This window comes from Babylonia areolata, chromosome 27 (genome assembly GCF_041734735.1).
Source record: "Babylonia areolata isolate BAREFJ2019XMU chromosome 27, ASM4173473v1, whole genome shotgun sequence".
In the NCBI taxonomy this organism is placed as follows: Eukaryota; Metazoa; Mollusca; class Gastropoda; order Neogastropoda; family Buccinidae; genus Babylonia; species Babylonia areolata.
Window position 1 is genome coordinate 19,776,258 of NC_134902.1, and position 16,675 is coordinate 19,792,932.

The window sequence follows — 16,675 nt, forward strand, 5'->3', positions numbered from 1 at the left end:
GATGTAGAAGTTTTCAAGTAGCTGTTGATTCATTTTGAGCGGTACAAAATGAACCCTTCCCCCCCCCCCAAAAAAAAACGTACCACATACTGTCAGCAATCACCAATCCACACATAGACCAGCAGAAACCACCATCATCATTTGGACTCACTCATGCGCATGCTCCCATACCATACGGTATGCACACGATCAGATGCATCAGAGTGGCAAAAACGTGAAAAATATAAAACAAGTTTATTGAATCGTGTCATCTAACAGAGTCGGTTTGTCGGAGAATGTTATCAAACGGCTGAAAGAGAAAATCACAACAGTACAGTTGTCATCATTGGGGGGAGAACCTGAATCACTTGGGAAGGGAAGGGGGTATTAAATTAACAGTTGAAAACGAACCTCTCTGTCTTTCAATGGCGGGCTGGAAGGGGACTGAGAAGCTCGTGGGTCAGGATAGGTCTATGAAAGATAGACCTCTTGAAGGTTACAGAATGAGGTTAGGAATTCAATCGATCAATGCCTTAAACATCACTCTGCAAACATGCAACATACACTGGTGTTTACACGGTTCCTTTTGGGATGGACCACTCACACAGATCATCAACCTGAACCAGTTTGTAAACACAGACCACTGACTGGCTCTCCAGTATAGCACGCCATCCAATCCTTTATCACAACAACAGCACCTTCACTGGCCCAGCTTGTCAAACATTATCTTTCCACCAGGGAAATAAGAATGGAGGCGTGTTTTTTTTGGGTTTTTTTTTTTTTTTCACAGGCTTCTCCTGATTGGCCTAAACTCTCAACACTACCAATCTAAGCCAATCCAAAAAGCCTACGGTCTTGACACGATTCTATGTTGTGTACAATCGTATTAGCACTTGGTTGTTGAAGCATGCAAGAGAAAGAAAATGAATACTAAACCACTAATGGAGGAGTTAATAGCTACTCAAACGATTATATTAGCTGCAGGACAAACTGCTCAAAACAACAACACATCTAAGATACAAATCCAAAGTTGTGTTTATATTTCTAGCATTAAATAAATAACCATGAAGCCAGAAGTTTCTTGAAGTTTGCCTTTTCTATATTTCCATAAAAAATTTAAAAAAATGATAATTTATCTACATTTTCATGACTTCTGAACCCAGAATGTTTTTGCAACAAAGTGCAAAAGTTTCTTGATGTGGCGTTTTGAATCACTGTGCTGATAATGCAAAAGAATCAAAAGTTGAAGCCTCATGTTCAGTTCCTCTGTTTTACTCTATCAGTTATTCCTCCCCTCAACTGAACATGTTATCAAGCTCTACAAGGAGAACAAAGGAAAAACCTTCACCTACCTGCTCAATCTATGAGTACGACCCAAAGTGTTGAGTTTCATGACATGCGGATCACTCAAAACTAAAATGAGTATCACCTCTCATATACTAACCTTCACCTTTTCCCTCTACCATGCATTCCCTCACCCTTCTAATTTTTCAGTATACCACAGTACAACCATTTGCAAATATAGACAAAATGTTTGGCTTTAATGGAACAATCTGAATCCACACATTCTGACAGTCTTCCAAACACACACACACACACACACACACACACACACAGAGAGAGAGAGAGCTTTGTCCTATGCTTGTTCCATGAATCTGAAGCATGTCGAAAGAGAATGTTGAAGGAGACCAATGGTTGGTTAGTTCACACGGTGAGGAGAAGAGACGAGATATTTTCTTGGAATATCAAACTGACCAAGGACTTACATCTCTGTTAAATTTTCAAGGCCTGAGCATCAAAGCTGTATCACTTACAGGTAGAAAAGGAATAAAACCTGGTAAAGTATTCGAGGAAAGAAATCTATTTACAAAGAACATGCACACCATGGAAGCTTGATCAAGGAAACGGGAAAATTGCAAAGGGAAAAGCTGTTTTATACACAACTGAGACAAATCGAGATTCACACCCCTAATCATACACATATTTCAAGACTAAACACAATGGTCAAAAGTAAAGGTACATCAATCAACAAGATATCACTCTGGAACACTAAAAATCTCAAGCTGGGTGTCTATAAAATGTATAAATCAGAAACCGCATCAAATAGAAAAGGAAAAAACAAAAGTCAACCAAAAAAAGGTATACAGAAATAATATCAAATCATTTAAACAGCACTACTGGCCATCACACACTTATGCACACATCTGACTTGCCAGGTAAAATGTCAGCCTTTTCACACATGATCAACAATAAATATGTACGCAAGTTAGCACACACTGAAACTGGGAAAAACCAATCAACTTCTCATGTGGACTATACAATACTGTTGGAATAATTCTGACACAGTCATACACACCACTGCGAGGGTGCACTTTTATATACAGTAACAGGTCAACCAATATGCTTTTGTACACAGGGAAATAAAATCACTCAACTCTTCAAAATAGGTGGAAAAAAAAAGCGTTAAACACCATGTCATGGATTTCCCTGCAGAACAAGATTTTTTTTTTTTTTTTTAATAAAGTTTCAACATGGAAAATGATGCTTATGTTTTGTAAACTTGTAATACCGGTCAAGTGACAACAACACAACAACAAGCCCTTTCAAAATATCAACATGACACTAATTTTTAAAATGGCATCACACAACCTTAAATGACATACTGTAATCTGTTGAACCATCTTAACTGATTTCAAGTCTGTACATAGACTTGAAATCAACATCCAAAAAAAAAAAAAAAAAAAAAAAAAAAATATATATATATATATATATATATATATATACACCTTTTGTCAAAAGTCTATAAAACCAGTAGTGAGTTCATATGTGTTCTGAATGTGTTGTGTGGTATATGTATGCGAGTATGTATGTCTGCATGCATGCAAAACGTATATATTGTTTGCATGTGTTTGTATATAACATATGAGGGAGACAGAAAGAAAGATTCATTTCAACAGTTTTTGCCCATACACTTGTTTCTCTGTTAAATTTTCTGTCGAGAATAATTTTCTACAAAGTTCAGCTGTTTTTACCTTCATTTTTTTTTTCTAGGTCATATTCATCATGACCCATATTCACCATATGCATCTCTATATGCTGTAGCATGCATCAGTTTTCAGTCCTGGTTAGACAAACAAAAGGTTGGTACATCTCTAAATACGTCCATCACAGTCTTGGGAGGGTTTAAAACTTAGCCACTGTAATAGCACAATACCATGAAGTAAATTTCGGTTTATTGCACAACTAAGTAAAATCTCATATTATGCAGCCACAGTAAATGGATACTCTACAACACATGTATGCAAGCAGAAATCACTAACCAAATGAGTAATACTGGTAGAGATGGAGAGAAAAAACAACAACAAGCCATCACACCACCCTACGACAGGCAGGGGGATTATTGGGGAAGCCAGCTAATCTTGATCATCATTATGCACTCTTTGTAAATACACAAGTCAAACCAGATCATCATTGATTTTATTTACCGAGTTATAGAATATGAAATCAGATCATTATTGAATATATTTACTGAGTCACAGAATGTAAGATCAAATCAAGATTATTTCAGAACAGAACTGAAAAGGATGAGACCTGTGTAATGAAACAGAAAACTTGGTCACAAAAAAAAAAAAAAAAAAAAAAAAAGCTACAGGGAGGTGGCGGAGAGGGTGTAGAAGACAAATTCAGATAAATACATACATGTTTGAACAAACGGCACAAATATATCATAAAAACAAGGTAGAAAATAATTTTGTTGGTGAAATAAATCTAAAAGACACGGCAGGTCTGAAACGAAGAAAGTTGAGACAGAGATCTTGAGTTTTTAGCCTTACTTGTTCAGATTCACACTTAAAACCTAGTTTCATATCATACCCTTTTGTTCACTCGAACCAGCACAAAAGCTAACAGACAAAAGCCTTAAAAACAAAACAGAACAGAAACAGCAAGCACAGACACACACATGCATACACACACTCACCCACACACACACGCACACACACACACACACATCGTCACCAAAAGCACAAGACAAATACCAAACATCCCAACTTGCATATCATAACCTATCCACTTTCTTTTATTTTTCCAAAGGGACAAGTTTTTGTTGTTTTTCCTCATTTTACACATCAAAGTTCGCTCCCTTTCTCTGACACTCGTAACATCAACAACAGAGAAAACAGTAGGCAACATATTCTAAAAGTCCCTTAAAAAGAGAAATGAAACAGGAGCACAATGTCCCACTTTTGTTAAAAAGAAAACAACCTTTTCAATCTGTTTATGACATGACCAATCATTTTAATCTGGAAACTGTAAACAGTATTTTTGGTTCTTATAATCTTTATCTTCACTACACAAGTTACAAAGAGGAAAGATAATAGATCAACCAAACATTGTACTCCAAAAATTATGCATGATTTTGATAATTTTACAGGCCAGTTTCCACACTTCATTTTCTCTTCTTATGAAAAGAAGTAATGTCTTAAATCATCACATATTCATTTAATGAAACAAAGAGGTTCCGTGGATAATTACACCATTAACTTTTCGTTTCACGATGTATACCAGCATGTGACAATTTCACAGAAAATTTCACCACTTCATTTTTTAATGTCACGGACAGAGAGAGAGCAACAGAGTTGTGGGATGCGGCAAGAAGCAAGGTGAGCATAGGCATCAAGACTTGAGCAGGTTCAGCAGAACACCTTCAGTGAATTTTGCTTGGACAGTACAAGTTCAACCCTTGAATTTGATCAGCTCAACAACTAGCAAAATAAAGAAATAAATCAATGAATAAATAAACCTCTTTTTTTTTTCTCCGGTACACAAATGTTTCTGAGGTAGAATAAACAGAGTAATTGCAGGTTTTCATCGGACCATACTTTGGATCTTGAACAGAAGAGGAATAATAATTAAAAAAATAATAAAAAATTAAATGATACTAAGAAAAAACACACAGCAGCTGCTGACATGAAAGTATTAACAAAAGTGAGAAAAAAAGAAGGTAACGCCAGCATAATTGTACAGACTGTTCATAAATGATTGCGAGGTTCATACTTGATTGACAATTTCTTTTACTTTTTACCAAAGGGGGTAAAAATGATGAGATGGGTGTAAAACATGTCTGTGTATATACTTCCATGCTGAAAAATAAAATACAAACAGCAACAGTTGTTGTTTCTGCGGATTGGTTTTGGTTGTTGTTTTTTTGTTGTTGTTGTTGTTTTTAGTTGTTTTTTAGCCAATACTAGAACTCTAAATATTGTACATTTAAGCACTTATTTTATTTCATCCAATTCATGCTGAGAAGTCTTTACTTCAGGTAAGATAAGTTAGTAGAAACAATTGACTCCAAAATATGTGAACCTGTGCATGATGTATGTGTGGTGTGTGTGTGGTGTGTGTGTGTTAACACTTCATAAAGACAGATCGATTAACACCTTTTTGTTTTTGTGTTGAAGCTGCTATACTGAATCATCAAATCACACACACTTTCTTTACAAAATAGCAGGTTCTTATATCTGTAGAATATTTTAACTGCAGTAATGATGACATGTTTTCAATAATTGCTGTCGAGAACACTAATTCCTGGTTGTTGTTTTTGTTTGTTTGTTTGTTTTTCTTTATCTGCACACTCTGTTCTTTTTTCTTTCTTAAAAAAAAAAGAAAAAAAGTACCTAATATCACACAAACCTAGATAGAAAAACCAGACCAAGCCACAACTAACTGCTCTGCACAGAAAGCACACACGCACAGACCGAACACTCAATGGCAATCCTTTCAGGGAAGTATAAAGGCATACATTATTGGGGAATACCATGAAGATCTTAATCTTTTTTATGACAGTGTTTATGGCCACAGTCACTCTTTAATCTATCCCATTCTAAAGTGTATGTGTTATTTATGTATGTAAAACTGTATCCAGAGCAATATGTTGGAACTACTCCAACTCTCATGTGTGCCACAAGACTCTTTTTAATCTGTATTGATCCAGTATAAATAAATGCTGTAAGACAGGAGCAAGGTAGGATTGGAAAGCTGTTCTGTACAAATATTCAGTGCAGCATACAATTCAGTTTAAAGAGAAAAAAAACACCCTCTGTGCATGAAAATAAATTGTTTGTGAAAAAATTCATCAAAAGCTTTGTTGTTCAATTTACGCTTTACAAGCATGTTTACACACAAGTTGTGTGTACAGCAGCTAAAAAAGGAATTTCCATTCAAATTCATGTTTCTCCACTCCAGTGTCATGCCAAACACGTGAATAAAACTTTCAGTTTCTAGGCAGGGTTGTATAATGCAGCCTCAGTAGTCTCCCCACAACGCTACACCTGTCAAGGACAAGTTGTCTGATTATGATTGGGAGTGCATCTGAGACAGTGGTAGTACTGACAAATCGAGTTCTGGTGTGGTCTATTTGTTCTGAGATTTTGAGCACTTCATTAATACTGTCATTACAGAAATGTTCACAAGGTTTCCACATCAAAGCTAGGCTCTGTTCAATCTGGTTCCATGAGCACAAAAGTAGTGTTGTCAGAAAAAAAGAGTTCCTGTCTTCCACAACACACAAACTAATTTCCTGCAGTCTGTTCAAGAAGTAGCATTCACTAACTCTGGAATCTGTTCCACAGTTTTTTTCATTTTGCTTTGAAAATAAGAAGGTATGGCTAAAGGGAGATGGCAGGATTTGGAAGAAAGCTGGAAGCCTGTTGTCTTTTTTGGTAGGTTTTGTCATGGCGATAACGGATAAGGATAGCTCCTCCAATATATAACTGGCACCAGTAATGCGAGTCTGGACATGCAAGTTATGTCACTGACTGAAAAGGCACAAAGACGGTTCAGGAAAACAACTGAATTCAATGACATAATTAAACCATATAATTAACTATACTGTATGATTAGTTAAAATATCCATATGATTAATCCTATGTCAGACAGGTGAACTCTTCCAACAACAAATTGTACGAGATAACTTGGCAATGACGAGTACCTTGCGGTAAGATAGGAGTCAGCAACCATGAATGACTTTCTTTTTTTCCCTATCTTTTTTTATTTAAAAAAAAAAAAAATTTTATTTGGTAAGTTACATCCAGAACCCCCTCACATAAGGCTGTCAAGGCAAAGAGGAAACAGACAACAAGAAATGGTCACACAGTCAATAACAAATGAGACGGGTTCAACCCATGAAGTTTGTACATGGAGATGACGGTTTCAGTATAAAAATCAGTTCAGAGACTGGAGGTCTTTGGAATAGTTGATGTTCACTTACATTATTTCTAAACCTATAAAACTATGCCACTGTGCTTTTGGATCTTTTCATGGAAAATAAAAGAGTAAATATATTTATATTGCATCTTTACCTCATTGAGGACTGTTACAAATTTCAAAATGCAACAATGTAAACTTGACCTCTCACTCTACACTGGAATTAACAAATGATTTTAACGTCACGATAGCCTTGAGATGGCCTTAATGGTCGGCGAGGCTCTAAGCACCATAATTTCATTTCATTTAACAAATGATTCAGTTCAAAATCTTTCCACATGGACAGGGTACTTAATGAGTTAATTCCCTTGTAACCAACAGAGAGAGAGAGAGAGGGAATATCTCATCAACAGAGGCAAAAATGCAGTTTTTCATCAAAGATGTTGTTCTGGAAGAGATAGAATATGGAAGAAAAAAAGTTTACAAAGAAAATCATCAGATGTGCTGATGTACATACTGCCAATCGATTATCTCTTTTCTGTCACTGTCACCCCACCCTTTTTGGATAAGTTATTCAAGGATTAGATAAAAAATAAAAAAATAAAAAATTTTAAAATTTTAAGTTTTAAATGTGAATTACAAAACCTGCCCCTTATCATTTCTTCAGTTTAAATTCAAACCAAACTTTCAGTGGTTTCCTCAGTTTAAATTCAAGCCCAACTTTCAGTTGTTATCATAATGTCCATGAACTAACAACAACAATAATGGACACTTATACAGCACACTATCCAGAAATCTGCTCTCGGTGCTTTACAAAACATTCAAGACAACCATACAAGCTCTTTCGAAAACTGAAGGATTCTTTCCGAAAACAAGAGCCTTTTTTCTCTCCCATCTTTTCCCTAAGATTCCATCATTCTCTTTCAGTCTTTGTATTGAAATACATAACTAGTGTGTTTGAACTGCTTATTTTCCAGCTAAAAAGAATGAATATTGACAATAATATCATACAATAATATCATGTTTAACAATCTCTTCCTTTTGTGATTTTCAACAATGGGATTTTTGGGGGTTTTCTTTTTAGTGCCAATGACTCATAAAGATAAACCTGTCAGGAGTTTCAGTCAAATGACAACTAAAAAACATGGGACTGATGTATTGTCTTCACAACCCTGCTACAAGCACATTGTGCTTCTGTTGCAAAACACAGCAATACGTGGTAATATAACAGATCAGGAATTCAGCACATCAGTGAGAAAGCTGAAAAGCTCTACTATTACTGGCAGAAAAACACTTGTTATTCCTAGCCTTTCCTATCACCTGTGAACACACACACACACACACAAGCACATACACATCAATAAAAATCATTTGCATTACTTTCTAAATCTAAAAAAAAGCACAAAAAGTACTGCCATATTTATCATAAGCAGTAGACACTGCAACGAAGCAGCAAACACCTACTGCATTTTACTATCAGTATTATGGTTTAAAAAATACACCCAAAAAACAGTCTGTTAAAGCACATACACATCACTCTGTCACAGACAGACGGTAAAATGCAAAACAACGCATTTATAATACAAAATTGTAAAAGCTGTTCCACTTTTGTTGTTTTCTATCCCATTTTCCAGCATTAAAAAACAACAACGCAGAAACAGAATTTATGCATCACACCTGCAGCTGTACACTTATCACAAAAAAGCACTAACATATCACAGTTCTCTTTCATGACTAGGATCAGTTTACAGTGTTGTAATGTAAGCGTGCATTTTAACAGATGCTTGCTGGGAAATAGTGCATAGTCTACACGGCGCATGCAGCCTCTGCTTCCACTGAGCCAGACACAATTTACAATCAACTTACAAGCAACTTTGTGGATAAAACGTCTGGACCTTTATGTTATTGTTAGTACAGCAGTTCTTAAAAATACTAGTAAAATATTTTCTGAAAAATGTATTTTTCAGGTAAAGAATATAAACAGCTTAACCTTTCTCCTTCAGCAAATATAAGAGCAGATTTATTCATATTTTTTTTGTAATTTTACAAATAATCATTCTGATTCAAGTACATAAAGTTAAAACATTTCTGCTTCAGCAAGCACAGGAGCTGACTTTTTTTCTCTCTTTTTTTGCAACAGGTAATTAATTTCAATTAATACTGATTATTCATGGCCCCTAATAGTATACATGCCATATATGCTTGCTAGTTATGCTGCACACTCCTTTCTCCAGATCCTACACAAATATCAGTGAAACTGTTTTGCCACAAATTGACAATAAAACATACAAATATGCCTGTAATGTGCAAATAACAATGTTGTGTTATGTGTAGTTTCCACCTACTACCCCCCACCCCACACCCCCTCTGAGCAGCAAGCTGATGCACCTCTGTGCAGACATCAGTTTCAATAACAACTGTGTGCTGCATTCAATGTGTTGTGGGTAAAGTTAACACAGGAAACTGATGTCAGTGAACACATTTCATCACAAACCCTTTTTCCTGGACACTACATGTTTCATGTCAAATCACTGATCATATGCCTTGACTTTTTTTTTTTTTTTTTTTGCCAACAATGACCATGGTCACCAAAACTGCATGATAAAAGACGGTGATAAATGCCTCTTTGTGTGTTTACCTTTCATCACTCATCCTGTGTTTATATACAGAAGCAAGCCCCATGTTTCTGTGGAGAGAAGTGTGGTTTTAATTTGAAAACAAGCCACTGTGCCTAGGACTGTTAATGATATGCAGAATCACTTCACAGTGAAGTGACTGATTTGAAAAGCCAAATTCATACAATGACTTAACTCATGGAGAAAATATTTTCTTCTTTATGAACCCTTTTTCTTTCTTTCCTTTATTCCCTTTTCCTTTGTTTAGGAGTCCAATAACACTATTAACAGCTTTAGTATTATGTTCTCTGTAGTATTTTAAAACATACACATACAAATGTGCATACACCAACACACACTAACAGGGCAACAGGCTTAAGTTAATTGCAACAAGGACTGGCTTTGAATGCACAAGTTTTATTCATGAATTTCTTACTCATGTCCTCTGACATATCCCTCTTGAGTTTCTTGCTCTCCTTTCCTCTTTGTGTGTGTGTGTGTGTGTGTGTTCTGTTCTGTTCCTAATATAGCCAGAGTGATGCACTGATAATTATATCCATTACCAAATTTGCGTTTCTGATCACTGCTCTGAACTTCACATGGTGCTAACCTATTCACAATGATAACAGCATACATGATATACCAATGTTCATCAGAACTGTCTGTGAGTGTTCATATATATACTGATGTATTATAACTTCATGAAAAAAAACTAAAGTCAAGTGATGAAATTCACTCATCGAAGTCTTTTTTTTTTCCTTTTTTTTTTTTTTTTTTTTTTTTTAAATGTCTAACCTTAATTCACAATATCTATTTCCGGAGGGAAATATTTTGTTATTCCTGAGATCACTGAGAACCAACTCTTGATGTTGTATCGTTAAATGAGATTACTCAACACCTAGATCATATCCATGATGTCACCTGTCCAAGTTTGATTCAGTTCTGAACAGTCCCCCGCACCCCCCCCCCCCCCTCCTTGAGTCCTTCATCCCCAAACACAATGTTCTCTGGCCTCTCTTATCATGGCTGCTTCTCTGGTATCTTCTTCTTCTTCTTCTGCGTTCACTCGTATGCACACGAGTGGGCTTTTACGTGTATGACCGTTTTTACCCCACCATGTAGGCAGCCATACTCCATTTTCGGGGGTGTGCATGCTGGGTATGTTCTTGTTTCCATAACCCACTGAACGCTGACATGGATTACAGGATCTTTAACGTGCATATCTGATCTTCTGCTTGCATATACACACGAAGGGGGTTCAGGCACTAGCAGGTCTGCACATATGTTGACCTGGGAGATCGTCAAAATCTCCACCCTTTACCCACCAGGCGCTGTCACCGTGATTCGAACCCAGGACCCTCAGATTGACAGTCCAACGCTTTAACCACTCGGCTATTGCGCCCGTCTCTTCTCTGGTATCCAGCATGCACATTTTGGAGTAACTCCTTGAGGTGGTAAGCTAACAAAAACAAAATGCCTTAAAGTGAGAATCATCAATGTGTAGCTGAAAAAGAGAATACCAAAATGAAGATGAAGGGGTTTTTTTTTCTCTCAACTATTAAGCTTTTCTTCCTATTATAGAATTCATTTATCTGTTGTTGGTTTTTATTCATTTTGACAAACACAGTAATTGAAAAGTGTGTGGGGGAGGGGTGTATCACTGTCCCATTGTTTACTACAATATTCTACAGGAGGATTTACACTTAATTTAAATACACACAAGACACACACACTCTCACATGTACAAGTTAATGATGAAAGATGATGGGGGGAGATATTTAGTACTAGGTGGCAAGAACAGATCAAAGCTCAAAAGGCGAGAGAGCCAGCTCACATATATTGTCTTTCGTGTTTTTTCCTGAATATTATAATATAGCCAAGACAACGCATCAATAATACCAACCTTGAAACCCAAACCTCTGAGGCTCAGACAGAGAAGTCATAAGGCATTACAGAATAGTAACTGATGTAGACTTTACAGAATAGTTACTGATGTAACTAGCCAATGTGGAAGTGCACGCATCATTCAGATTTATTCTGTTATTAAATTATTGGTAACTGATTTTTTTTTTCTTTTAAAAGCATGTGTGTGTGTGTGTATGTGTGTGAGAGAGAGAGAACTTAGGATAGGTCAGTCTAACCTTTTAAACAAACAGAACACACACAATATTAAAGATAGTGTCCCTTATCTTGTCACTGTTTCTATGACTTTATGTCAATGGCAAGGATACCAGTCATCAATCATTCTGAACAGATATTAAACTGAAGTAATAATTAATAGTGCAACCTACATATTTAAAGCCCACCCTGCATGTGTAATTTGCCACAGGTAAATGTGTTTGTCATTGTTGCTTACAGTCCACCAACCAAATATGGCCATATCAGGGCTGAAAAACTGTCAATACTAGTAGATCCTTTTGAATTTGAAAAGACCCCCCCACCAAACCCTTCACTTTTTCGTCAGAGGATTTAAAAAAAATAAATAAATAAATAAATAAATAAACCACTAAAAACCTGGACATTAGCATAATATACAAAATTATATAACACTAACAGGCAAACAAAACTAAAAATTGCCAAATCAAGTTACTGACACATCTTAGGTGTAAAAAGAGAAAAAACCAGTAAGAATGGCTGGTTATCGGGTCAAGAAAAAGACCAAAAATATTCAAGGCTTTCAAGAAAAAATAAAATAATAAATTAGGTGAATAAACCAGCAAAGCAGAAAACAAGGGAGGAGACAACAGAACAAAAGGAAAAGACCAGAAACAAAGAAAGTGATGGAAATTAGAAAATTACTAGCACAGATGTTCCAGAAGGGAGGGATAGATACTATGTACTGAAACTGGTGAAAGAGACTGGTCATCCCAACAGAACTTGCCAGAAGCTGCTGTAGACTGACAGATGGTTGCATGCATCTATTCCCCATTCCTGTTTAGCAACTGGCAAGAGCAATAACAGTTGAAGAACAAACAAACAAATAAATTCATTATCAATAAATAACAACAGGGTAATTTTGTAAGCCACTGATTCAATCTCATCCATGTACATATTTACACCGTGTTACACAAAACTCTTCTTTGCAGAAAAATGCACACACATCCAGAATATCATTAATCAACAAATGATCTGTTTCATTTGCAAACACACACACACACACACACATGTGATGGCTGCAATTAAAACTACATAAAAGGTAAATTTGATTCCACTACCTGGCAATATCAACACAACTGGACCAGGAGAAACCAACTTCTATGGATCCAATTATAAGCTATTCTTTACACAGCAAACAAGTTAATCACTATGCAAAAGTCAAAATGGCTTTGTTGTTACAGTGTGTAACACAGGTCATCATGATCACACAACTTACAGTTTCCGAAGGAAAACAAACACAGAAAAAGAAAAATCAACAAATAATAAATGTTTGCATTATGCACCAGGAAATCTGCAATTCAACAGTCAAACAGAATGAATGAAGCACTTGAAAAAGTTGAATGACAACATGAAGCTTGCAACAAAGTGATAAAATCAACAAGACTTTCTGTCAATGGCGGACACAGCTGGCTGATAAAAAGCAAAAGCTGAATTGCTCAACCCAGAGTGGCTCCTAATAAACACATCACAGCAACATAATGCATACCATGCCCAGTACTGTGTCTGTGTGTGTGTCCAGGTAACGGTAAGGATCACACAAAGACACGATAAGCATCATTTGTTCCGTCTACATTCTGTCCACACATCCTGTATGTATAGACTGCAGGTGCAATCACATGGGTTAAGTCATACAGAGATCTTTGGTCTCTTTTCAAAGTACTACTAGCGCAACTAGTACTACCATTATCAAAACTAGCTCTTCCACCTAAACACCTATCCAGAAACAAATTTACACCTGGTAGGCTAGCCGCAGGAAAGCTGTGAGAAGACTGAGCAACTGAGCAAGAAATGATACCTAAAATAAGATAACATATGTCAGCAAAATTTGATTATGATTTCCACGACCAACTTTTACAAATGTATGCTCTATTTCACAATGTAGAATGTGGGGGTAATTCTGAAAAGTGGTGGATATAGCATTTGGATGCTGTAAACTCAACACATTTCTTTAACTTAGTTTAAGGCATGCACTAAAATTTACATTACACTTTGTTTCTGGTATCTGTAAATAATATCATCCAAAAAAATGGAAGAAAAATTTAAATCAATTCATTTAACAGCTGAAAAATTATCATCATTTCATCAGCTTGTAACACACACACACACACAAACACACACACACACCAGTCTTGCCATGTTTTGATCTGTATCACAGACTCCTTCTCCCTCTCTTTTAGATTTTTTCCGAACGGATTGATGGACATTTTTACTTCACAGTTCATGGTGAATAAAAAATAAAAGTGCAACATATTTGCGAATATTACAGAAAAATGTATGGTCCATTTGGCATTTAGTGATCTACTAATAGTACTATGGGGAAAAGAACTCAAAAACTTATTTTTTTAAAACTAAGTAAACAGCAGATGTACACCTACGCAGCAAAGCCTGGTGAAAATTAACAACAGAGCAGAAACTCCTAATCTAAGGTTTCTTTTTCCTCCAACCCAAAGTTATAATTCTGACCTTGAATTTCTTTTCCTGAGGGAGAACAACTGGTTGTACACTTGGACAAGCAAAGTAAGTCCACATATTTCTGAATGGTTTTCTTTGCATCATAAAGAAATTTTCTCCTAAAATTACATTCATCTAACAAACTTACAGCAGGAATCAGACCCCTGCCAGAGTCTGCACTAGTGGGTCACCGTAAAGTATGTGCAGTAAAATAATTTATTTTTCCTCCAGGTGCAATAACTTTTGTCCACAAAAGGCTACCAAATATGCTATAATCGTAAGGTGCAAACTGAGCAGTTTTATACCTTATTCACCCTGAAGTATACAATTACAAGGCTTTAGTATACATTAGCAGAATATGGTTAACATTACAATAAAAGCATGTTGTCTTAGCTTCAGGGAGGGTTTGAACTGAAACAGAATGGGAACTGTCGCTCTAAGTCTAAAACAACCAGTCTTTCAACAACAAAATGACTTGCTGATTCTTCTCCCCTGGAAAACCCAAAACAAGATGCCCATAGCAGTATCAGATCACCTTTTTTTTGGAGGGGGGTGGGGAGGGGTGGGCGCAGGGGTTGGGAGGGAGGGGGGGGGGAGTCATTTGTTTACTTCAGCTGAGTCAAGCATACTTCATGAACCTCCATAAATCACACATCTTTTCTGGTCACAATTGATCTGAATGTAGTTGGTTCAAATACAAGAGATTAAAAAGCGGAATGCTGTATCCAAACACCTCTGTTCAAACATCACTCATGCCAATTACTCTGGGCTAGCCTCTCAGTTGTGTAAATTTGTTTTTGCTTGATGTCTGTGGATACTTTCAGACTGAATCCCTCTTTAGTATCAGCTGGATTTACTTTTGGCTCTTGAAAGCATTAACATGTGCTGCTAATACCCACTCCAGTGCATATTATTATCCTCAGATTACAATATCTGTTCAGTTGTTGCCCTGAGTCTTTGAATGAAAAGAAAAACACACCAAGAAACATATCCATCAACAAGAAATTGCATAACATTGTCACAGCCATCCATCACATCTAACAACGGCCCACTGAGGAGTTGAGAAAAGTCCCCTCCTGCAGTCTTGAGGAGGCTGACTGTTGTGTCATACATGCTGAAGCTGTTGGAAGCAAGGACAAAGACGTGTATGTAAGCAAAACAGATGCATCTGAACAGAGAAGACAACGAAGCCAGTCCGTGAGCTGATTGTCAGTTAAGCCTTGACGGCTTCAATATCATTGCTTGCGCCATGCTACTCCCATGAAAGACTTTGTTGACATACATGAATGAGTTCTGCCTATCATGACAGGCTCCAACTACATAGAGTATTAAAAAAAATCTCCCAGAAGTGGAGTAACAGTTACTGTTTAACATGTAACCATGATTCCATCGTTGTAGGCCACTTTAGGCCATGGAAGAAAAAAGTCAATGGAAAGCTTCACATAAAGTAGTAGCTACCAGTATCACCAGACAAGCATGCAAAACATTTATTATACATGCAAAGATCTGTTAAAGCACAAAAAAGTTCACTAAGTCAACAATAAATTAAAAAAAGATATTTTACAGACTGTCAGGATCATAAGCCTGCCTCTCTGTAATCTAGATGCATGTCTAGTTCAACAGCAGACTCACCGTAAATTAAACAAAGCCCTAGGAGCCAAACTAAACACACAAGATGTGTGGGTGATGTTTGCCACAACATGTACTCCTACATATCAGGAAATGAAATATAACTAGTGTGAAGGTAAAGTCAATTCTAAGGACATGTCCCAACATTTAAATTGGCTGCTGACAGAAAGAGAGAAAGAGAGGAGGAGTGGGAAAGTGGAGGGGCAGGTGGGCAGAGAGGGAAAAAAGGACTGACGTGAACTTGAAGTTGAACACCAAACTACAACACAATAATGGTTTTTTGCTCTTTTTGATGACACGTTGCCGGGTGGTAGAGAGCTCTCTGTTAGCAGGGGCCATAACAGCAACAGCTGGGCCAGCAGAAGTTAGTGAGGAGGCCAGTGCAGCTGAGCACAACAGCAGCAGCAGCAGTCAGTGGCAGCAGGGCAGAAATGAACTGCAGGTGTAGGATGGTCCAGCAGCTAATGAGGTATCCCTTTCCAAGACTTGTGATGGCCAGCACAGTAGCAGCATCCATCATGCACTGTGTCAGACACAGCAGTTAAAGCTCACCATGGCTGGTGTCTGCAACACACCACACAAACAACAGTACATGTGTACATTCAGCAAGATTGTGGAGAATTCATGAGTTAAAATCTGAT

The 16,675-nt window shown here is 36.8% G+C and overlaps 1 protein-coding gene across 1 annotated transcript in view; it reads right to left on the reverse strand.

The window, feature by feature from the left end:
• Positions 1–224: 224 nt before the first annotated feature.
• Positions 225–16,675, reverse strand: part of LOC143300963 (potassium voltage-gated channel subfamily A member 1-like) — a 64,774-nt gene continuing 48,323 nt past the window's right edge. Inside the window, exon 5 of the mRNA XM_076614916.1 lies at positions 225–16,598. The gene's annotated coding sequence lies outside the window, so the exon portion shown is untranslated. The remainder of the gene's footprint in view (positions 16,599–16,675) is intronic.